At 41.6% G+C, this 24,500-nt stretch overlaps 1 protein-coding gene across 4 annotated transcripts in view; it reads left to right on the top strand.

Moving 5' to 3' along the window:
* The window catches only part of ARHGEF3 (Rho guanine nucleotide exchange factor 3), a 342,982-nt gene that overhangs the window by 149,290 nt on the left and 169,192 nt on the right, over positions 1-24,500 (top strand). The gene's annotated exons all lie outside the window — the stretch shown is intronic.

Genomic DNA, 24,500 nt, shown 5'->3' with positions numbered 1-24,500 from the left:
CTTACTATGAAACGGAAAAGAGCTGTGTGATTGCATTTAAGGCCACAGATAGTTGTGCTTGGTGGAGATGGTGAGTTAAGTGGAGTGTCTGGACATCAGCGCTTCCTTTGACATCTGTGATTGGAGGAGAGCAAGGGGGCTTTCATTCTTTGCTGAGCGATGCCAGTATTTTAATTTTTGTAAGGGTCCTGTTTTCATTAAGTGGGAAGGGAAATCTGTGTGTGTGTGTGTGTGTGTGTGTGTGTATTTAACTAGCAAAGTAGACTTCTAAGGCCTTTTTCTCTTCGGATTGGAAGATGGCTAAACTCAGTTTTGAAAATTCATTCTGCTTGGAGTAACTTTTTTGTAGGTTTTCTTAAAGTGATCCTGGTGCTTTGAATGTGTTCATCATTGGGACAATGAAGTCAGATAATATCAGAGGAAACTCAGATTCACTGCTATTCTCATTAAAAGTATTGGTGCTTGTTCCAGTTATTTCAGGAGTGGCTAAAAATGTTATGTTTCTGTGGCCTGAAGAATAATTAGGAGCCCCGAAGCTTACTCTTTCTGTTCCTTTTATTTGTTTGTTTGTTTGTGAGTAGGTGTTAACGCTTTGGATAAGCCAAAACTATTTCCTAAAGAAAATGCCCATTGCTTTTTCTGTTTCTGTCATCAAAATTATGTTTCTGAGACTGGTATTTGTTTGTAATACTAATTGCAACTCTTATACATGACCACTAAGCATACATTTTTTTTTTTACTCACACAGTAAATGCAATTTATTTATTTATTTTTTTGGCTGCCTTGAAGTATATGGAGCTCCTGGGCTAGGGATCAGATCTGAGCTGTGCCGCAAATTAAGCTGAAGCTGTGGCAACACAAGATCCTTAACCCACTGTGCTGGGCTGAGAACTGAACCTTGTCCTAGTGCTCCCAAGACATTGCTGATCCCGTTGCACCACAGCATGGAGGTCCTAAACATACATTTTATTTATTTGTTTATTTATTTTTTGTCTTTCCTAGGGCCACTCCCACGGCATATGGAGGTTCCCAGGCTAGGGGTCTAATTGGAGCTGTAGCTGCCAAGCCTACACCAGAGCCACAGCAACATGGGATCCAAGCCACGTCTGCGACCTACACCACAGCTCACGGCAACGCCGGATCGTTAACCCACTGAGCAATGCCAGAGATCGAACCCGCAACCTCATGGTTTCGAGTCGGATTCGTTAACCACTGAGCCACGACGGGAACTCCTAAACATACATTTTAAAACTTTCATATGATTTAAGCTGTTTCACTATCTTTCTTCTTTCCCATCTTATTCACCTAGCTTTTTGTTCACCTAATAAGGAATAATTTTTGAGCCTTTGAGATGTGGAAATTGACATTTAAAATCATTTACTATGTCTCAAGAATAGTTCATGCAACATTAATAGAAATATTACCGTAATAGCTAGCACTTATTAGATGCTTTTTTTTTTTTTTTTTTTGTCTTTTCTAGGACTGCACCTATGGCATATGGAAGTTCCCAGGCTACGGGTCTAATTGGAGCTGTCGGTCACATCTGTGACCTACACTACAGCTCACAGCAATGTCAGATCCTTAACCAACTGAGAGAGGCCAGGGATTGAACCTGCAACCTCATGGTTCCTAGTCGGAATAGTTAACCACTGAGCCACGATGGGAACTCCTATTAGATGCTTTTCATGGTACTTTATTTGCATTAGCTCCTAACCTTCTTACAACACTTGCAGGGGTTGGTTGTTATTACTATCCCCATTTTGCAGATGGTAAAACTGAGGTTTAGAAAGGTTAAATACCTTGCCCATGGTCTCCTGGTGGGTTAGTAGTGGATCAGGCTCCAAGCACAGGCAGAATGGATCCAGAAATGACATTCTTAGCCATTAGGCATACATGATGATTTTAATGGCAGGGCCCTTTCCATATCTGCTATCACCTGCAGCATCTTCTCTAACACCTTGTTTTCCAGTCCTTTGGCAAAACAGTTCGTTCTGGTGGATGTTTGCTTTGGTCTAATCAGCGCTTACATAAGAGGCATCTATGATAAGTCACTGCCTTCTCTGGACTTAGTTTCCCACCTGTCAAACTGAGATGCTCTAAACTCATTTTAGCTCTGATGACAATGTATGACAAGAAGTCACAAATAGTTCTAATATCTTCCCTGTTTCAAAGTAAAATGATTTAATAATTACTTTTACGCACACGTTTCCCAAGGATATCACCTGGAACTCTAAATGTAATTGGCCAGCTAGCTACTGACCTTAATTCTACTCTTGAAAATATTATCGTATGGATTTTAATTTCTTGGCTCTGAGAGTCTCTAGAGAAAGGATCTGGAGGGATTGGGTTTGGCTATGGGAGAGGCAGTTGGTAGCTAGATGTGGAGGGAGAGAAAGGGAAGGGAGAAGCCCTTTAAAGATCTCATAAATCCATCATCTGAGATTTGGCCAAGGTAGTTCTGTATCAGTGTAGGAATGGTAGAGGGTAACAGTCAAGGGCCTGAGTTTTAGAACAACAGAGATAAAGGTTTTGAGTCCCTTCTTTGCCTCTTACTAGCAATGCAATCCTAGGCACGTTATCACACTGCTCTCAATCTGTTTTCTCCTTGTAAAATGGGCATAATAAATAGTGAGTACCTTATAGGGCTGTCATGAGGAATAAATGAAGTGACTCAACACAGAGCCTCGCAGAGAGTCCACATTCAGTGAATATGACCCATGTTCCAGGTCTTATTGACTATAACTGTTGGTGGCTCCCAGAGAAATGAATCCTTAGTGTGAAAGGGCTCAGCAACAGTAGAGCTGTGAGACATCATATCCTGAGTTAAACATGGCCCTGGTTTGATTTTGTGGAGGGAAAGAAGCAGTGTATTACACGGGAAGTCAGTACTTCATTTTATTTTATTTTATTTTATTTTTATTTATTTTTTGTCTTTTTGCCATTTCTTGGGCCGCTCCCTCAGCATATGGAGGTTCCCAGACTAGGGGTCTAATTGGAGCTGTAGCCACTGGCCTACGCCAGAGCCACAGAAACGTGGGATCTGAGCCGCATCTTTGATCTACACCACAGTTCACGGCAATGCCAGATCCTTAACCCACTGAGCAAGGCCAGGAGTACTCCATTTTAAAGCCCCAATTCCAGCCATGTTTTTACAGCTTGCTCGGAACACCAAGTAGGAGCCGTGGAGGGGGAAGTTGATTCAAACCAGATCCTGAAAAGGCCTGTCTTGATGGAACACTCAGTGGTATGACGCGGAGAGGGCAAGGTCAGGGTGGTGACCCCGAATGTCCACCGGGAAAGAAACAATGGGTGACTTTAGGACCTAAATATAGACTCTGTGGATGTCAGTTAGGGGAGCCAATTCCTGATGCTGACCAGGGTGGGTGAGTCTCTTGGGAGGAGTTCAGAAATCAGCCCCTGTGTGCCCTCCCTTGCTTTGTCAGCCCTTTTTTTCCCGAATAACTTTGTTTTCTAGCTTTTCTGCATCCCTTGAGTACCTGCATCTGTTTGGGAGCCTTGTTTATGTCCCCATCTCTTCCCTCCCAAGTTTTTCTTGTGCTATTTACCATCTCTTTCCCTTGTTTCTTTAAAAAAAATTTTTATTATAGTTGATTTACAATGTTCTGTCCATTTCTGCTGTACAGCAAAGTCAACCAATTATGCATACACACACACACACACACATTCTTTTTCTCATATTATCCTCCATCATGTTCCATCACAAGTGGTTAGATATAGTTCCCTGTACTCTACAGCAGGACCTCATTGCTTATTTACTCCAAATGCAGTAGTTTGCAACTCCCTTATTTCTTGCAGGCCCCACCCAGCCCCTGCCATAATCCCAGGTATTCTCACCACAGAGTGCTGGCTGGGAGTCTGGAGTTTGGGATTCAAGTTGTAGGTTTTGCAGTTAGCCTTGGGCAGTGTTGAACTTCCCTGGATACCGAGTTTTCCGATAGAGACACAGGTAGGTCCTGAAGGTTGACACTCTGGATTCACATCCTCACCGCCATTTGACCTTGGGCAAGTTTTCTTTACCTTGCTGGGCCTTAGTTACCTCTCCTGCAAAATGGAGATGGTAATAATGTCTGCTTCACATACTATGAAAAGTTTATAAACTAATATCTGTGAAACCCCTAAAACAGTGCATCTTGTAAGTGCTCACAAAATGCTAGCTAGGATTATGATTATGATTTGTAGGAAAATGAGACTTGAAATGGATCAATGTTTCCTAAACTTCAGTCATGTTTCCCATATCTACATACCACTTTTATTATTATTTTTCACTTACTGTTTTTCTTTCAGTTGTCTAGTTGTTTTGTTTTGTTTTGAACTTCGGCAGTGATAGGCCTAAGCAGTGATAAGCCTAAAGTAACTGAACATTAAAATGTGTTTTCTAAAACATGTCATAAGAAATAGGAGTTCCCACTGTGGTGCACTGGGTTAAGAATCCAACTACAGTGGCTCAGATCACTGCAGAGGTATGGGTTTGATCCTTGGCCCAGTGCGGTGAGTTAAAGGTTCTGGTGTTGCTGCAGCTGTGGTGTAGCTTGTAGCTGTGGCTCAGATTTAATCCCTGGCCCAGAACCTCCATATGTCATGGGTGTGGCCATAATATTTTTTTCTTTTTCTTTTTGCTTTTTAGAGTTGCACCCTTGACATGTGGAGGTTCCCAGGCTAGGGGTCGAATCAGAGCTGCAGCTGCTGGCCTACGCCACAGCCACAGCAACGCGGGATCCAAGCCATGTCTGCAACCTACATCTCAGCTCATAGCAATACTGGATCCGTAACCCACTGAGCGAAGCCAGGGATCGAACCTGCAACCTCATGGTTACTAGTTGGATTCGCTAACTGCTGAGCCACGAAAGGAAATCCAATAAAAAAATTTTTTTTAATTACGAAAGTATTCCTTGGTCTACTGTGTATAGTCTGAAATGATATTGTGTCATTACCAGGTCCATTTCCCACACTTTGGGGACCACAGGACCAGTGACTCTGAGCATCTGAGGCTCAGGTTGCTGCCTGATGTGATTTTGATAGTGCTCCTCCAGAATGAACAGCCTTTTATTCATCAGATGCAGACTGAGAACCAGCTTTGTGCCTGACTTGGTGCCAAGATGGCCAAAATATGGGTCTTTGTGGCCCCTTCTGCCATCTCTGAATGGGACATTACTAGCCTAGAGAAAACAGGGTAGAGAAAGGCACAAAATGACCCCACTGCTGAAATCCCATCTTAATGAGAAGTAAGAGAAGCTAGGGCCACTCTGTCTGAAATCTCTTGAGGTGGGTAGAGACTATCTCAGTCAGCTTTTGCTGAGTAACAACCACCCCAAACTCAATGGCAAATGATAATAAGCATTTATTCTCTCTCTCTCTCTTTCTCTTTTGGCCACACCCATAGCATGTGGAAGTTCCCAGACCAGGGATCCATCGAACCCATGCCACAACAGTGACCCAGGTCACTGCAGTAACAATGCTGGATCCTTAATCCAGTGTGTCCAAGAGAACTCTGTAAGCATTTATTCTCATGCTCACAGGTGTACCGGTTGGCTGGGGTAGTCTGCCCCATGCAGGTCCATTAGCTTCCTGTATATATATTCTTTTCCTGTGCAGGACAGAGAGCCCCAAAAGAGCAAGCAGAAATACGCAATGTCTCTTAAGGCCTAGATTCAGAATTGTCCCTTCCACCCATATTCCATTGGCCAGAGCAAGTTGCAGTACCAAGCCATGGAAGTCAGGGAAGAGCATAAAAGTTTATCTTCCATAAAGATCATCAGTATTTACTCACACAACCTTCATATATTGATTTTTTTTCTTTTTTCTTTTAGGTCTGCACCTGTGTCATATGGAAGTTCCTAGGCTAGGGGTCCAATGGAGCTGCAGCTGCTGGCCTATGCCACAGCCACAGCAATACAGGATCCAGCCCACATCTGCAACCTGCACCACAGATCATGGCAAGGCTGGATCCTTAACCCATTGAGCAATGCCAGGGATCAAACCCGTGTCCTCGTGGATACTAGTTGGGTTTATTACCACTGAGCCATGAGGGAACTCTGACAACCCGCATATATTGAGTGCCTGCTGTGTGGAGTAGTGCACTACCATGTTGGGGGAGAATTAAATGGTACCAGTAAGTGATGAAGATGATGAAAAGAAATAACCCAAGCCTGGTATGTATTAGATCCTAACTATATATTCAGCAAATGAACATCTGCTCATACCTTTGGGATGCTGACTAGTGATGAGTGCTTCACATGGGTTATCTCATTTTATTTTCCCAATGCCTTCACCCTGTTAGGCAGGTACAGTCATCCCAGGTCAGACAAGTGGGATACTGTCTTGGCCTATTAAATGCTTGTCATCTTCTGCTATAGGAAGGGGTGAGTTGGTGAAGGCACAGCAATGGGGAGAAGCCACATGCAAAGAGATTATTCCCTGATGTGTGGGGGAGAAGTGGGCTTTGTACCAAAGGGATCTGGTCCAGATCCTTTGTATTTATTCCCATATATACCTTGTGCACTATCTTGGGTGCTAACTCTTCAGGCACCCACCATGGACGAAGACTTTCACCTGGTACTTGGCCTCTTAGAGTTTTTTTGTTGTTGTTTGACTGTTTTTTTGTTTTGTTTTGTTTTGTTTTTAGGGCCACACCACAGCATGTGGAGGTTCCCAGGATAGGGGTTGAATTTGGAGCTGTAGCGTACAGCCTAAACCTCAGCCACAGCAAAGCCAGATCCGAGCTGTATCTGCCACCTACGCCACAGCCCCTGGATCCTTAACCCATTGAGCAAGGCCAGGGATCAAGCGCACGTCCTCATGGATACTAGTCAGATTCGTTTCCACTGAGCCATGACGGGAACTCCCTTAGAGTTTCTTTTCATCCCTAGCCTCCTGCTTTTTCTTTTCTTTTAATTTTTGGAAGTTTTATTGAAGTAGAGTTGATTTACAATATTGTGATGATTTCTGTTATACTACAAAGTGACTCAGTTATACCTGTACACATATCCACTAGCTCCCTGTTTCTTGAGGTCACATGCACCTTGGGATGTTCTCTTGAGAAAATTGCACACAGTTGTGAAAATGTCTGTGCAGCCCCCTGGCCCAGGTGAAGAACCCTGCTGTAATCAGTCAATCCGTCCCCACCCCCTTCTTCCTTCCATCCCTTAACGACTTTATCTAGTGTAAGAAACATTTTTCCGTATTTGTATGCCAGTGTCAAGCTTAGGGTCTCACTCATATTAGTTGCCCAATGAGTGTTTTTAAAGCGGGGAGAGAATGAGAATGAAGGTGTTGGTGGTAGCTCATTTACATGTGCATAGCGTCACAGAACTTTCCAACTGGATGAGATCTGAAAGCTCATACATTTTATAGATGATAAAACTGAGACCCGGAAAGGTTAGTTCACTTGCTCAAAGGCACACACCTAATGACAATGACGAAGATGATGACGACGGCAATGATAATGATAATACAAAAATTAATGTTCTCCTCCAAGCAGATGACTTATGCTCTGATACAATTAGGTCTCATTCCCACAGTACCTGTTTAGAAAATGTTCTCATCTATCGGGTGTACAGATTGTGTTGCACAACTGAGTTTTCTTGACCTTCACAGACACAGATAAGAGAAACATATACATCATGTCTCAACTATGGTCCAGTTGTGGTTTCAGCCTTTTAGGGCAGGGCTCTTGTCATCCATCTCTTTCTCTGCATCTCCCCTTTCCACTCTGTCCCACAGTCCTCGCCCAGAGTTGTGCGTGCAGATTGCTGAGAATGCAGAGGGGTTGGGGCTGAGACAGGACGTTTGTCGGGCCAAGGAGCCAGGTCACACCAAGGATGGAAGGAGGGATAGGGTGGGTGCAGGGGAGGGATTTGTTCCTGCAGAGCCCTGGAAATCTTATTTGGAGCCATTCTTCTATTCTTAGTTTCGAAGGCACTTTGTTCTCCAGTGCATTGTTTTAACAGCCACCAGGAAATCAGTCCCTGCTCGGGGTCAGCCATGCCGCTGGTTCCTGCCTGTGGCCGCCCAGGTGGGAAGTAGACTGGTTTGTTTCAGGGCTGGTTGTTCGTCATCAAGATCCTCGCCGCCCTTTCTCCTTTTGTTGCCCACCCTGTCTGCATGGGGCAGGGAAGGGCGAGGAGGAAAAAGGGTCCAACGAGTCTGTGTTTCTTTATAGCCATAATAACTACACTTATTTCTGTGAAAAAAGGAAAAAGGCTAAAATCCAAGTATTGACAGAGCGCGGTGCCCTCTGGAGCAGTGTTGTCAAATAGACGTAAAACGTGAGCCACGTGTCTAAATTTAAATTTCCTTGTAGCCATATTAAAGAGGTAAAAAGAAACAGATGAAGTTAATTTTCATGATTTATTTAACACAGTATATTCAAATATTAGCACTTTAACATGTAAACAATATCAAGAAAAATTTTTAAGTTTTTATTATAGTTGATTTACAATGTTCTGTGAATTTCTGTTGTACTGCAAAGTGACCCAGTTATACATATATATATATATGTATATATATACACACACACACACACACACACACACACACACATTCTTTTGTTCACATTATCCTCCATCATGTTCCATCACAAGTGGTTAGATATAGTTCCCTGTGCTATACAGCAGGACCTCATGGCTTATCCACTCCAAATGCAATAGTTTGAATCTCCTAACTGCAAACTCCCAGTGCATCCTACTCCCTCTTCATTGGCAACCACAAGTGGGTTCTCCCTGTCCATGAGTTTGTTTCTTTTCTGTAGATAGGATCATTTGTTTCTTAGATTCCAGATAAAAGTGATAGCAAATGGTATTTATCTTTCTGACTTATTTCACTTAGTATGAGAGTCTCTAGTTCCATCCATTTTGCTGCAAATGGCACTATTTTGTTCTTTTTTTATGGCTGAGTAGAACAATATAAAAATTATTGAGACATCTTACATTCTTTTTTTTTTTTTTCATACTAAGTCTTGGAAATCTGGAGTGAGTTATCCACTTAGAGCACATCTCCGTTTGAACTGGCCACATTTCAGATGCTTAGCACCCACACATGGGCTTGTGGTAGCCGTTGGAGAGCCCGGATTTAGAGCAGCAGTGTCCAGTAGAGCTCTGTACAAGTCTAGTGTTTTATATCTGCACACTCGCACACCAGAGTTTCAGAGGGCTGTTAAGCACTTGACATGTGGCTAGTGCAGCTGAGGGGCTACATTTCACATGTTATTTTCATTAATTAAATTTAAACAGCCACACATATCTGGTGGCTACCATATTGGAGACTGGAACTCTAGAGATTTGATCTTGTTAGAGAAACATCAATTTAAGCTTGGCTGAGGTATCATTTTTCATCTACCACATTGGCTGACATTGAAATGTTGGATAAGTTGCTTGGCAAGGGTAATAGAACCTTTTATGCATGGCAGTGGGAGTGTAAATTAGAACAGCCTTTACAGAGGACAGTTTGACAATGTTCATCAAAATTACAAATATACTTTGGACCCAGGAGTTTCATTCCTGGATATTCATGCTACAGAGGCTCTCACATGTGTAAATGGATTTATATAGAAGGGTATTTGCTGCAGCAAAAAAATTGGAAACTACATACTGAGCTAATCGATAGGATTGGGAAAATAAGCTATAGTACATTAATTTTTTTATTATAGTTGATTTACAGTGTTCTGTCAATTTCTGCTATGAAGTGACCCAGTTATACATATACATTCTTTACTACATTTAAACAATGCAATTTGCAACTATTGTAAAAATGAGGCCAATTTTAGTTTGATGGCATGGAAGGCTGTCTGAGTGCTGTCATGTTAAGCAAATGTGGAGCAGTGCAGATAGTATGATGCCATTTGGGTAAAAGAGGTGACTTGCTTATTTATGTCCAGAGCAGCTCAGGAAAAATGTAGACGGAATTAATCACAATGGTTGCCTCTTGGGAGAGGAAGGGCTAGGTGTGGGAGAGAGGTCTACTTATCATTGTTCCGTAAACCCTTTTGGAATTGAATCCAATGCACCTGAATTACTTATTCAAAAAATAAGTATCTAGGAGTTCCCGTTGTGGCTCAGTGGTTAACAAATCTGACTAGGAACCATGAGGTTGAGGGTTCGATCCCTGGCCTCGCTTAGTGGGTTAAGGATCTGGCATTGCAGTGATCCGTGGTGTAGGTTGCAGAAGTGGCTTGGATCTGGCATTGCTGTGGCTCTGGCGTAGGTCAGCAGCTACAGCTCCGATTAGACCCCTCTCCTAGGAGCCTCCATATGCTGCAGGAGCAGCTCTAGAAAAGCAAAAAGACTAAATAAATAAATAAGTAAATAAACAAATGTATCTAAAACACAAAAAAGGAACTCCAAGGGAAAAGTGAATCAGAGAAGGTTTCCTAGAGGAGGTGACCTGTGGATGAGTTTATAAAAGATACGCAGGGGTCTTAGCAGGAGGAAAGCTGAGGCTAGGAGGCTGAACAAGCAGAACAGGTCAGACGTGTGTGTGTACCTGGAGGTGGGCAGAGTACCAGCATATAAAACAGAGCAGTAATGGAGCTTGGACAGACACCAGATTTGCTAAATTGGAAGGGTTTGTGCACAGAGTTTGGACTTAAGTCTGTGAGCCATAGGCAGCCATTCATGCTTTGAGGGAAGCAGGAAATGACATGATTGTGTTTATGTGAAAGACAACTTTTGGCAGAATGAAGGATGATTTAAAACTGTGGTTCTAAAGTGTGATCCAAGGAGTCCCCAGGATGTGGAAAGTACTAACTACATGACTGCGGAACAGATTTTCTTTACATGCCTCAACCAAAATAACACACCGCAGCAGATTGATTACAGAAGCAGATATGTGAATCCAGCTGACTTCTATGCAGCCAGACACTAAAGAGAGTTATGAAAGTATAAAATGACACTGCTCTTCTCATTATGTTTTTTGTTTTGGAAAATAGAGTTAATTTTCACTAAAATATGATAATTAGATTAAGAAGTAATAATATACTCATTACTTTTTTAAAAGAAGGAATATTCTTTAATCCTTTTTTCTTTTTAAAAAAATTTTATTACATTTATTACTTATTTTTTATTTTTTCCATTATAGCTAGTTTAGTGTTCTGTCAATTTGCTACTGTACAGCAAGGTGACCCAGTTACACATACATGTATACCTTCTTTTTTCTCACATAATTTTATTTTCTAATACTGTAAATATTGATATCACCAATACAAACAAAAGCTCTTCAGGGTCCATGATAAAAGTATAAAGGGGTCCTGAGACCAAGAATTTTGAGAACTGCTAATTTAGAAGCAAGGAGGCCTTGTGTGCTTGTGATCTCAGTTGGATCAAAATAAACTCTAGGGAAACAAATGCAGCTTTCCAAACATGAGTCAGGTAGGAGGCATGAACTAGCAGTGCTGGAGCTTTGCACATCCAAGTGCAATGAACTGGTCTGGGCAGGTATGTGTGAGAGGAAGAGGCAGACTGATGGATGGGTTTTGACTGAAGGAAATGTCAGTGCACGTCCAATATTCCATTTATGCACTAAAAGATATTTCTGTTATGTCCAGTCCTTTGCTGTTAGAGACATCTTGAGCATTCCTGTACAGGCCTCTTAAGTACCCATCACATGCAAGAGTTAGACTAGACTGGAGTTCCCATTATGGCACAGTGGGTTAAGGATGTGGGATTGTCTCTGTAGCAGCACAGGTTCAATCCCTGGCCCGGCACAGTGGGTTAAGGATCTGGCATTGCGTGGCAGTGGCATGGGTCGCACCTGCAGCTCAGATTTGATACCTAGCCTAGGAACCGTGGTGTGCCCAGGGTGTGACCAAAAAAAAGAGTTACACTAGACCATGTCCCCAAAAGTGGGATACTAAGCAGGAAATCATGCTCATTCTCAGCTTGACTGGGAGCTGTCAGGTTACTGAGAGTGCCCACTTTCCTTAGTATTATCAGATATTTTAATTTTGCCAATAATTAATTTTTATTTTAATGTTGGATGTGAATGTCATCTTATTATTTTAACCACTCCCTCGCTAGCACTCCTACCTCTTTCCCCCACCTTGGAGCATAAGATACTAAACTATGAATTGTAGATAATTCAGAAAGAGCCTGCCTCAAGGAAATGTGTGTGTGTGTGTGTGTGTGCACATGTGCATGTATGGTGTGTGTGTGTGTAAGCTTGTTCTGTATTCTGGTTCCCTAGGTGAGGGAGGAGTAAAAAAATTAAGGTACTTCTCTTTATTTTGGATAGACATCACCAGTCACCTTTACCCGTTCTTTTGGTGTTTGTTGTAATTGGGACCAGCTGGGTCTTCATTGAAGGAGAAGAAATTGGGCCTTTCTCCATTGCCTGACCTGGGCTGGTGTCTGGGGAAAGGCCCAGTCTGAGGCATTAAGATGAGACTTGAGGCCCTGAGCAAACAGGTGTCCTGTGAGTATGAATGGTCTTCTATAGACTGGCCACATGCCTTCCTGGGTCAGGCCTCCCTCTGGGCTTGAAGCCAGGGATAGCCTCCATCTGACACCTGTGCTGGTGCACAGGGTCCTTCCTACCTTCACAAGGGCCTTCTTGGAGATTTAAGGCTCTGTTGTACCTGTCCTGAAACTCAGTAACTTTTGAACAAGGAGCACCATATTTTCATTTGGTTCTGTGCCCTGCAAATTATAGAGCCCCTTCTGCTTGAAGCGTCTTTGTGTCTCCTTTGGGTCTCCAGAGCTGAGCTCCACAGGCAGCTCTTTCTCACTCTGTGCAGAGCCTGCCTTCACTGTGAGCCCAAAGCTGTTTTGGGTAAAACATTCATTTCTTCACATCCTGTGTTACTTCTATTATTTACTTCTCAATCTCTTTGAAACTCTCTTTATCCATCCATATGTATATGTATATGTATATGTTGTGTATGTGTGTGTGTGTATATACACACATACTTCTCTAAATATACATCATACAGGCTGTCAATCAACATTATTTACAGATTCTGTATTTGCCTACTTGCTAAAATTTATTTGTAACTTCAAAATCAACATTCATAGCGCTTTTGTGGTCATTCACCAACATGCACAGAGAAGCAAAAATTTGAGTCACTTGCCATGCACGTCCTCTAGCTGAGACAGAAGAAGGCAACACTTGGGCTCCTCATTCCAGCTGATGCTCTAAACAAGAATCTTTCTCATGGGCTATTTGTGCCAGGTTTTTCGTACTTTTTTGCATTTTGTTGGTGATTTCCCTGTGTGAAACAGCCCTCAAGTGTAGCGCTAAAGTGCTGTCTGAGGTCCCTAAACAGAAAACAGCTGCAAGGCACCTACAGCGAACACATGTGTTAGGTAACTTCCTTCGGGCACAAGTTATAGTGCTTCGGGCCATGAGTTCAGTGATAATGAATCAATGATGTATATTAAACAAAGCGTCTTTAAGCAGAAGCACAGATAAATGAAGACCATGTATGAATTGGTTGATGAAAATGTTATCAACTTATAACATGAAAAGCGTTAGTGATTAGAGGCTGAAAGGAACTTGCCTCTGTGTTTCCCTCAGACGTAGTGGTTCCGTATTTACTAACTCCTTGTTCATCAAGATTTTACAGAACATGAGGACCTCAAATAACAGGAATTGACTGTATGTGTGTTTATCTGTACGTGTATCCTTTCCTTTTCCTTGCTCACTCTCCTTTTCACCCTCTTTCTTCTCCTAACCCCTTATGGTTTCTGTTCTTTTTCATTGATCATTGGTCCTTCTGTCAGTAGCCTTTTTTAAAAAATTAAAATAACATTGGTTTATAATATTGTACTTTTAACATGTATAACATTGAATTTCTACTTCTGTGTACCCTACAGTGTGATCACCACCCAAAATTTAATTTCCATCCATTACCATAGAGTCGATTCTTTAGGAATTCCCTGGTGGCCTAGCTGCTAAGCATTCGACATTATCACTACTGTGGCATAGGTTCGATTCCTGGCCCGGGATCTTCCACATGCCACCAGCATGGCCCCCCAAAAAAACCCAACAAAACAGCCATGCATTTGACCCCTTCACTCGTTTCTCCCTCCCCCACCCCCTGCCCCTTCTGCTCTAGTAACCACTACTCTGTTCTCTGTATCCACATCTTTGTTTTTGGTTGGTTCATTTATTTTGCTTTTGTATTCCTTATATGAGTGAAATCAAATGTTACTTGTTTTCTATGACTTAATTTCATTTAGCGTAATGCCTTCAAGGTCCATCCATGTTGTTGAAAATGGTAAGAATTCATCTTTTTGTTTGTTTGTTCTTGTCTTTTTAGGGCCGTACCCGCAGCATATGGAGATTCCCAGGCCAGGAGTCGAATCAGAGCTGCAGCCACCTGCCTGAATCACGGCCACAGCAACTCGGGATCCGTGCCACGTCTGCAACCTACACCACAGCTCATGGCAACGCCCACTGAGCGAGGCCAGGGATCGAACCCACGTCCTCATGGATGCTGGTCGGGTTTGTTAACTGCTGAGCCACAACGGGAACTCCGATATCATCTTCATCTTTTTATTGCCAAGTAGTATTCGTGTGTGTGTGTGTGTATGTGTGTGTGTGTGTTTTCCATATGTATATACTGCATCTTCTTTATCCATCCACCCATTGATGGGCCCTTAGGTTGTTTCAGTATCTTGGCTGTTGTAAATAATCAGACATGAGCTTTGAATCCTCAAAACGTATCCAGGGAAGGTAGTTTTGTCCACTCATTCAATACACATTGGTGGGTCACCTTCTTTGTGTAGTGTACTGGGCTATCCTGGAACCTGAACACAAACATTGTGTTCCCAGAGCATAACTTACAGTTAGGATTATTGTCATCCATAATTTTAAGGCAAATCAAGAATGTCCTATTTATTTCTAGAAAGTGTTTCCCAGTCTCTGCCATTCTCCCCGTCCACCTTCCCACCTCACCCAGTAGTCTTCTTGGCTAGGCTATGTGTTGTCATACATGCATAGATGTTAGAAGGAAACTTTGGAGGTCACTCAGTCCGCTGCCCTCATCTTACAGATGATAATGCCCTCATCTTACAGAGAGGGAACGTGAAATGCCTAAGCTAGTTAAATGACTTTAAAAAATAGATAACCACCAGAACAATCAGGTAATTGTTTTCTAGTTGCTTACTTGACTACTTGTGCATCAGATAAGAGAAAGATAATAGCCCCTGTGATCTAGCAATTTCTGAAGAAAACCTATAAAACAGACTTCTGTAAATTTTGCACATTGTAATAAAGCTAGAGAATATAAATACAAATAGAAATTTTAGAAAACTCTTTAGGATTAAACTTTCTTGTTTTCACAGAAACATTTTGTATCTGTGGTCAAGGTGTCTAGATGGTTTCGACACAGGTTTTTTAATCCCCATTTGGGTGGTTTTCATCATCAAAATATTTTTCATCTTACACCCTAAAGTGGACATCACTTGGTCCTAACTATATGTAGCTTAAGTTTGAGAGCCAGGACTGTGACAATAGAGAGTGGAGAAACCTCCCACAAAGCCAGCCAGGAAACAGATCCAATAGGCCTCACTTCCCGCTCCCTCCCCAAAGCTTAGCCTCCACCCCTCCCCTCCCAAAAAGGGGAAGGAAGAAGGTTCAGTAAAGATAGTGTGCCCATCCTTTAACAAAGCTTGGCTAGCCCTTTGAGTCCCCAAGTGCTTCTGCTTCCTGTGGCTAAAGTTAGCCCTATTAGATAGGGATTTCATTTTTAATCCATGACTGGGCAGACAGAGACGACAGATCTACTCCAGAAAGGATGGGTGTGTGAGGTCAGGGTGGGGGAGGAGTCTCTTTTCACTCATCTCAGGGAAGATGGCAACATTGTGTCACTTTTTCTGTGCTTGTCAGGACCAGCAAACTCAGGGGCCAGTGCATGTGACAGTTACAAGAGGGAGTTTCCACAAAGAAAAGCTCATTCATTTGTGAATCTTCTCTAACCATAGCCCTTCACAATGAAAAATACCTAATAGTTTTCTACACAACAGTTCTTCCCTGCCAGTTATCTTTAATGGAAAGTTTATATTATTACAATAAACAGAAAACCAGGCCCAAACTTGAATATAGCTGTTAAGATACAGAGATACCCACAAAACAATGCAACTCCATTCTAACTCCATGCTTTTGCAAGAGTCTCTTTGCACCCTGGAGAAAGAGAAAGATTGAGGTTGATAAGCATTAGATGGGTGTTAAAGATGAGGTAGCCCCAGTCTGAGCCTTTCTCCTTGATGGGTTAAAAATGGGCAGTGATCTGATGCTGGGTAAAGCCTGTCATAGCAGACTCTCCCAGTGCCCCACTCACACCACCTCAGCTCACCTCCAGAGTCCCCTGTACGCACTTCGGACTTCTGTGTCCTTCTACTTGCAGAGGTGTCCAGCCGAAGGGGTTAACATCCTCAGGAGCCCCTCCCCGTCAGTGAGAGGCAGGAGCTGGTGGACTGAGTACTTTGATCTTCTTGCTCCTTCGTGGAAAATTAGGAGCTGTGTCCTACACAGTCTCTTGGGGGCCCCAGTTTGAACTCCGGCTGCCCACAGCTATAACCTGGTGGCTTCACACATTTTTGTGACCTCCCTCCTTCCCTCCTCACTTTCCCACACCCCACTGGTTCTTCCACCCCAGTGGCTCACCCTCCCACAAAAATAGCTTATACCTAAAACTTTAGCCAAGATCTGCTGTGGGAGCAGCCCAAACCAAGACAGCTGGGAAGCATGGTGCCTAAAATCATCTTACAAAACACTGTGGTACCAGACCGATCCTCCAGGAAACAGTACCCCCAGGGTATATAGCCAAATGGTGCAAAGCAACTTGTCATTTTTCTTTCTTTAAAGGTCGCAAATACATTGAAATTATTGGTATTGAACTCTGCCATTTTCCCTAACATGTTGGTGGTACTCTGTTCTTATGAGTCACTTCATTTTCCGTGTTTGCTGTTCCTCTTTCAATATGGTGTTGTAATTTGCTAACAAACTTGGTGTTTCCACTTTTGCCTGTAGATGTAATTTACTGTGTGGCATTTGTCACTTGTGTGCCAGTCTGAGACATCTAGGGAGTAGAGCAGCACTGTTGATCTGTGGCTGCTTAAACGTTAGCTGATGCATCAGTGATGAGCCCAGGCTGAAAAACAACAGGCAAATATTGCTACACTCAGCCACTTTCTGGCAAGCCTCTTACAATAGCCTGAGGAGAACGAGGACTTTAAAATTAGGGATATTAAAAGTGCTCTAGGAGTTCCCATTGTGGTACAGCAGGTGTCTATGAGGATGCACTTCGATCCCTGGCCTCACGCAGTGGGTTGAGGATCTGGCATTGCTGTGGCTGTGGCATAGGCTGGTAGCTGCAGCTCCAATTTAACTCCTAGCTTGGGAACTTCCATATGCTGCAGGTGCAGCCCTAAAAAGAAAAAAAAAAAAAAGTGCTTCTATAAGATGAAGTTTCTGTTTTGGCCTGATTGACATTGGCAGGTTGAAGGCAGGACCAAAGGTCTAATGCAGAAAGGATTTCTTATCTTCAATGTTGAGCCCATGCCAGAAAAGTCCTGTCCCAGGAAACCTAGACCGTGCAGAGAGTGGTGAAGTCCAGGGTGAAATATATCCCACGAAAAATCAGAAGCATCTTTAAATGATCTGGGATTATGATGCCTAAGAGCAAGGCAGGGCAGAGCTCTGTAGCACTCTACTGTGGGCACACAGAGTTGCCCAATATATATATATTTGTTTAGTATTTGAATGAATCAGTGCTTAGTAGTCAACCTTGCTTTGGGTTTTCAGAGATGATGGCCTCAGAATGAGCACCCATCCCAGAAGAGCCTCTATAGATTCTTTCCTTCCCAGGACTGGCTGCACAATTTGTGGGGGCCCAGTGAAAAAATGCAGGGCCCTTGTTAAAAAGTTATTAAGGATTTCAAGGTGGTGACCACAAAACATTCTGCTCTATATGCTCGCATAATGGAATGTGCTAGAAGTAGCATCGTAAGTGAACTTGGTCTGATTTCTATACTCATCGTGGAAAGAGAGAACTTACGGAGAGATCTTGAACTTTTAGTGATGAAGGGCCCTTATGAGCTCTCACTGCCCATCTATCTCCATCCTTGCTTGGTTGGCCCTGTGCAGTCACTTAGGTGTCATTTCAAATGTTCCTCCTCGGAGAGGCTTCCCTGCCCTCTCTCTGGCAGCTCCACCCCTACCCCCCTTTTCATAGGCTTTCCTATTTCTCTGTTTTACTTTCTTCCTTAACTTAGTACACCCTAAAACTAGTTTATTTGCCTGTTGTTTTATTGTCTCTGTCCCCTACTCGACTGTTCTCTTCTTGAGGACAGGGATTGTGTCTCTTTCGTTCACCAGTGTGTCTGCAGCAGCTAGCACACAGTGTGTGGCACATAATAGGTGCTCCATAAAATATTTGTTGAATGAATGAACCTATGTAGTGAAATTCACTTATCTCAGTCTCCTGTTGTTCCTAGGTTTCTGTGGCTGAGAAATCAGGAATACTGCGGGCCCCAGAATCAAAAGTGAAATTTTATGGATGGGACATCTTGATGTTTTAGTCTTGCTGAAAAGAAATTCTACAGCTTCATATTTGCTGTTTTGGGGCACGTGGGTTCATTTGTTGACATGTGTCAGGCAGCATTTGTTGTGCTTTCTCTGTGTGCTGGGTTAGGCCTTAGAAATGTCCAGGAAAGTTCTGAACATGAAAGAATTCTACTCTTAGTGAAACACTGATTTCCTGGGAAATGGATTAAAGGCTGGATAAACATGCTTTGATTCTGCAAAACCCAGATCTCTGTTTCACACTTCAGGATAAAAGTGATTGGGATGGGCTTTGATGCAAAAATTCCGGATTAGAAAATTTAGCACAAAGTCCACACCCCCCATCCCTGCAGCCCACTTGTGGCTCATCGCAACTTTTACGTTTCAGTCCAAACTTGACAGGACATGATAGTGCTGCTGAAGGCAAGATGCCCTGAATACCTGAATGTCCCTGGTGTTTGGGGGCCCTTTACCTCTCTCCTATAATTTGGGGTTGTGGTAAGGCCCTCCTCCACTTTCAAAGACAGCTGCAGAAGGAAAATGTCCCTCTAATCACAGTTGACATGTTTCCAGACACCGCATCAGAAATGGTAACTGGCTTTCACATTGTTGTTCTGACAGCTTCTCTGCAGACTGTTGCAGGAGTGTTATTCTCAAGTTAGTCAAGGCTTCTCTGAAAAATCGGTGGCCTCCTTTGTGCTAATGAACTCTAATTGGACGAGGAGAGGTGTCTAGTCCTTCCAGAGGAGCTATATTAAAAGATATTGTTGGCATATTTGAGTACATTTTTTAAAATTTTGTTTTGAATTGTTAGTTTTTTTGTTTATTTTTTGTTTTTTGGCTGTACCCATGGCATGTGGAAGTTCTCAGGCCAGGGTCAAACCCACGTTGCAGTGGTGACTGCTCCACAGCTACAGCAATGCCAGATCCTTAACCTGCTGCGGCACAAGAGAACTTCGTCAAGTACGTTGTTTTGAAGGGAGAGGTATTGCCTATTCCAGTTATTTTCCTTATAGCTGTTTCTTTCCTGCTGAGAAACATCTTTAGAATAGACAGCCTCTTCTGCGAATTTCTAGCTTGGTTTGGAAGGACAGCTGTTTTTGATCAAATAATCCTTAGATTATATTCTCCTCAGGCCTAAGGAATTGTGTCCCAGCTAATACCCAACCAAATTCTGCTGAAGGGCCTGGTGGTACCCACTGCCTTGCAGGAGTACCAAGGATTAGCAGATCCTGCAAAGCTGAGCCCCAAGGGTCTGATGCTCCCTGGAGTTGGGCAAGGGGTGGATATCAGATGCTCCAAAGAGGAATGAGTGTTTATGGACATGTCTTTTTGTTGAGGAAGGACAAGAGTGTGCCTTTATTTTACTTTTGGCAACTTTAATATCATTTCAAACTTATAGAAAAGTTACAAGTCTAGAATAAGATACTCTTTTTTATATATTACTCAATGAATTTATTACAATTATGGTTGTACAGTGATCATCACAACCCAATTTTATAGCATTTCCATCCCAAACCCCCAGCACATCCCCCCACCCCCAAACTGTCTCCTTTAGAAACCATAAGTTTTTCAAGGTCTGTGAGTCAGCATCTGTTCTGTAAAGTTCATTGTGTCCTTTTTTCAGATTCCACATGTCAGTGATAGCATTTGATGTTGGTGTCTCATTGTCTGACTGACTTCACTTAGCATGATAATTTCTGGGTCCATCCATGTTGCTGCAAATACCGTTACTTCGTTCCTTTTAATGGCTGAGTAATATTCCATTGGGTATATGTACCACATCTTCTTGATCCACTCCTCTGTTGATGGATATTTAGGTTGTTTCCATGTCTTGTCTATTGCAAATAGTGCTGCAATAAACATCCGAGTACATGTGTCTTTGCGAGTCATGGTTTTCTCTGGATAGATGCCCAGGAGTGAGACTGCTGGATCAAATGGTAGTTCTATTTTTAGTTTTCTGAGGAATCTCCATACTGTTTGCTACAGTGGTTGCACCAATTTACAATCCCACCAACAGTGTAAGAGGGTTCCTTTTTCTCCACACCCTCTCTAGCACTTACTATTTGTAGACTTTTGGATGATGGCCATTCTGGCTGGTGTAAGGTGGTAGCTCATAGTGGTTTTAATAATGAGTGATGTTGAACATCTTTTCATGTGTTTTTTGTCCATCTGTATATCTTCTTTGGAGAATCATCTCTTTAGATCTGCCCATTTTTTGATGGGGTTTGCTTTTTTGGTATTGAGTGGTAAGAGGTGTTTATAAATTTTGGAGATTAATCCCTTGTCAGTCGATTCATTTGCAAAGATTTTCTCCCACTCTGTGGGTTGTCTTTTCATTTTGTTTAGGGTTTTCTTTACTGTGCAGAAACTTTTAAGTTTAATTAAGTTCCATTTGTTTATTTTTGCTTTTACTGTCGTGACTCTAAGAGGTGGATCTGAGAGATGTTGCTGTGGTTTATGTTGAAGAGTGTTTGGCCTATGTTTTCCTCTAAGAGTTTTATAGTATCTGGTCTTATATCTAGGTCTTTAATCTATTTTGAGTTTATTTTTGTGTATGGTGTTAGGGAGTGTTCTAATTTCATTCTTTTCCATGTGGCTGTCCAGTTTTCCCAGCACCACTTATTGAGTAGGCTGTCTTTTCTCCATTGTATATTCTTGCCTCCTTTGTCATAGATTAGTTGACTGTAGGTGTGTGGGTTTAATTCTGGGCTTTCTATCCTGTTCAACTGATCTATTTTTCTGTCTTTGTGCCAGTACCATACAGTTTGATGACTATTGCTTTGTAGTATAGTCTGAAGTCTGGGAGCCTGATTCCTCCAGCTCCATTTTTCTTTTTCAGGATGTCTTTATCTATTCTGGGTCTTTTGTACTTCCAAACAAACTTTAAAGTATTTTGTTCAAGTTCTGTGAAAAATGTCCTTGGTAATTTGATAGTGATTGCATTGCATCTATAGATTGCCTTGGGTAGTATAGTCATTTTGATAAAATTGACTCTTCCAATCCAAGAGCATGGTATGTCTTTCCATCTATTTGTGTCATCTTTGATTTTTTTCATCAGTGTCTTACAGTTTTCAGAGTACAGGTGTTTTGTCTCTTTAGTAGGTTTACTCCTATTTTATTCTTTTGGATGCGATGGTAAACGGGATTGCTTCCCTAAATTGTCTTTTTGATATTTCATTGTTAGTACATAGAAATGCAGTTGATTTCTGTGTATTAATTTTGTATCCTGTGACTTTGCCAAATTCATTGATGCACTCTAACAGTTTTCTAGTAGAGTCTTTAGGATTCTCTAGGTGTAACATCATGTCATCTGCATATAGTGGTAGTTTTACTTCTTCCTTTACAATTTGTATTCCTTTTATTTCTTTTGCTTCTCTGATTGCTGTGGCTAGGGCTTCCAAAACTATGTTGAATAGTAGTGGCGAGAGTGGACATCCTTGTCTTGTTCCTGATCTCAGCGATAATTCTTTCAGCTTTTCACCATTGAGAATGATGTTAGCTCTGGGTTTGTCATATATGGCCTTTATTATGTTGAGGTAGGTTCCCTCTATGCCCACTTTCTGAAGGGTTTTTATCAGAAATGGGTGTTGGATTTTGTCAAAGGCTTTTTCCGCATCTATTGAGAGGATCATATGGTTTTTATTCTTCAGTTTGTTAATGTGGTGTATAGCACTGATTGATTTGTGAATATTGAAGAATCCTTGCATCCCTGGGATAAATCCCACTTGATCATGATGTACAATCCTTTTACTGTATTGTTGGATGTGGTTTGCTAGTATTTTGTTGAGGATTTTTGCGTCTATGTTCATCAGTGGGATTGGCCTGCAATTTTCTTTTTTTGTGGTATCTTTGTCTGGTTTTGGTATCAGGGTGATGGTGGCCTCATAGAATGCATTTGGGAGTGTCCCTTCCTCTGCAATTTTTTGAAATAGTTTCAGAAGAAGAGGTGTTAGCTCTTCTCTAAATGTTTGACAGAATTCTCCTGTGAAGCCATCTGGTCCTGGACTTTTGTTTGTTGGAAGTTTTTAAATCACAGTTTCAATTTCAGTACTTGTGATTGGTCTGTTCTAAAAATTTGTCCATTTCTTCTAGGTTTTCCATTTTATTGGCATATAGTTGCATGTAGTAGTCTCTTATGTTCCTTCGTATTTCTGTGATGTCCATTGTTACTTCTTTTTTGTTTCTAATTTTACTGATTTGAGTCTTCTCTCTCTCTCTCTTTTTTTTTTTTGATAAGTATGGCTAAGGGTTTATCAATTTTGTTGATCTTTTCAAAGAACCAGCTTTTAGTTTCATTGATCTTTTCCATGGTTTTCTTCATTTCTACTTCATTGATTTCTGCTCTGATCTTTATGATTTCTTTCCTTCTACTAACTGTAGGATTTGTCCTTCTCTCTCAAGCTGCTTTAGATGTAAAGTTAGGTTGTTTATTTGAGCTTTTCCTGGTTTCCTGAGGCAGGCTTGTATTGCTATAAACTTCCCTCTTAGAACAGATTTTGCTGCATCCCATAGGTTTTGGAGTGTCGTATCTTTGTTGTCATTTGCTTCTAGGTATTTTTTAATTTCCTCTTTGATTTCTTCAGTGATCCATTGGTTGTTTAGTAGCATGTTGTTTAGTCTCCATGAGTTTGTGTTTTTTGCAGTTTTTTTCTTGTTGATTTCCATTCATATAGCATTGTGGTCAGAAAATATACTTAATATGACTTTACTTTTCTTAAAGTTACTGAGGTTTGATTCATAGCCCAGGATGTGATCAATTTTAGAGAATGTTCCATGTGCACTTGAGAAGAAAGTGTATTCTGTTGCTTTTGGATGGAATGTCCTGTAAATATCTATTAAGTCCATCTGGTCTAATGCTTCATTCAGGGCCTGTGTTTCCTTATTGATTTTCTGGATGATCTGTCCATTGCTGTAAGTGGGGTGTTAAAGTCCCCCCCTGTTACTGTGTTATTGTCGATTTGTCCTTTTAAGGTTGTTAGCAGTTGCCTCATATATTGTGGTGAACCTATGTTGCATGTGTAGATGTTTAAAATTCCTCTTGGATTGATCCTTTGATCATTACATAGTGACCTTCCTTGTCTCTTAAAATATTCTTCATTTTAAAGTCTATTTTGTCTGTTATGAGTATTGCTACTCCAGCTTTCTTTTGATTCCTGTTTCCATGGAGTATTTTCTTCCATCCTCTTACTTTCAATTTGTATGTGTCCCTAGAAGTGAAGTGGGTCTCTTGAAGACAGCATATATATGGGTCTTGTTTTCATATCCATTCAGCCAGCCTATGTCTTTTGGTTGGGGCGTTTAGTCCATTAGTCCATTAACATTTAAGGTGATTATTGATATGTATGTTCTTACTGCCATGTTATTAGTTCATTTGGATTTGTTTTTGTTGCTCTTTTTTCTTCCCTTCTTCTCTTCCCTTGTGGTTTGATGATTATCTTTACTGTTGTATTTGCATTGATTTTTCTTATTTGTTTGTGTATCAATTGTAGATTGTTGGTTTGCGGTAACTCTTAAGTTTTGATATGAGTCTATATATATATATATATGAGATTGTTTTAAGTTGTTGGTCTCTTAATTGCAAGTGTATCTCCAGTGTCCTGCATTTGTACCCACCTCTTCTCATGATTTCTGAATTTGGTGGCATAATTGTGCATGGATGATTTCATATCTTTACTGTATATATGCCTTTACTGGTGAGCTTTGTCATTTGTGGTATTTTTGTTTCTGATTGCGGCCTTTTCTTTTCTGCCTAGAGAAGTTCCTTTAGTATTTGTTGTAAAGCTGGTTTAGTATGCTGAATTTCTCAGCTTTTGCTTATCTGTGAAGGTTTTGATTTCTCCTTCAAATCTCAATGAGAGCTTGCTGGGTAGAGTAATCTTGGTTGGAGGTTTTTTCCTTTCATCACATTAAGTATATCATACCACTCCCTTCTGGCCTGCAGAGTTCGTGCTGAAAAATCTGCTGATAACCTTATTGGGGTT

Source organism: Sus scrofa, chromosome 13 (genome assembly GCF_000003025.6).
Source record: "Sus scrofa isolate TJ Tabasco breed Duroc chromosome 13, Sscrofa11.1, whole genome shotgun sequence".
NCBI classification, from domain to species: domain Eukaryota; kingdom Metazoa; phylum Chordata; class Mammalia; order Artiodactyla; family Suidae; genus Sus; species Sus scrofa.
Note: the sequence above shows the minus strand (reverse complement) of the source record. Positions and strands in the feature narration are given on the sequence as shown.